The sequence below is a fragment of the Tupaia chinensis genome, unplaced genomic scaffold (assembly GCF_000334495.1).
Source record: "Tupaia chinensis unplaced genomic scaffold, TupChi_1.0 Scaffold000095_1, whole genome shotgun sequence".
Taxonomy (NCBI): domain Eukaryota; kingdom Metazoa; phylum Chordata; class Mammalia; order Scandentia; family Tupaiidae; genus Tupaia; species Tupaia belangeri.
In genome coordinates, this window is record NW_006159557.1 from 42,708 (window position 1) to 43,069 (window position 362).

A 362-nucleotide genomic window follows, 5' to 3' on the forward strand; every position below is an offset into this window, starting at 1 on the left:
GTCATCTCTCACTCTCCTCCCACACTGTCTCTGGTATTTATGTTTGCTTTCTATACTGTCCCCCCCCCGCATTGTATTGAATTACTAATGACCTTAATTAATCTAAATATTTTCATAGCAAACACAGCTGATATATACATTTCCATGGACACAAGTCCAGTATATACTGCATAGTGACTTAATCATTCACATTATAAGAAATTTTCCATTTCTAGTTCCTAGAATTATTTTTATCCCTCTTTCTCACCCTCTGTCCTTTCCCACCCTCTTCTCACACTATCTCTGGTGTCTACAATTGTCTTCCATTCCTTTCCCACCCACATTGTATTGATCACACAATTTCTTACATAATCTAACTACTT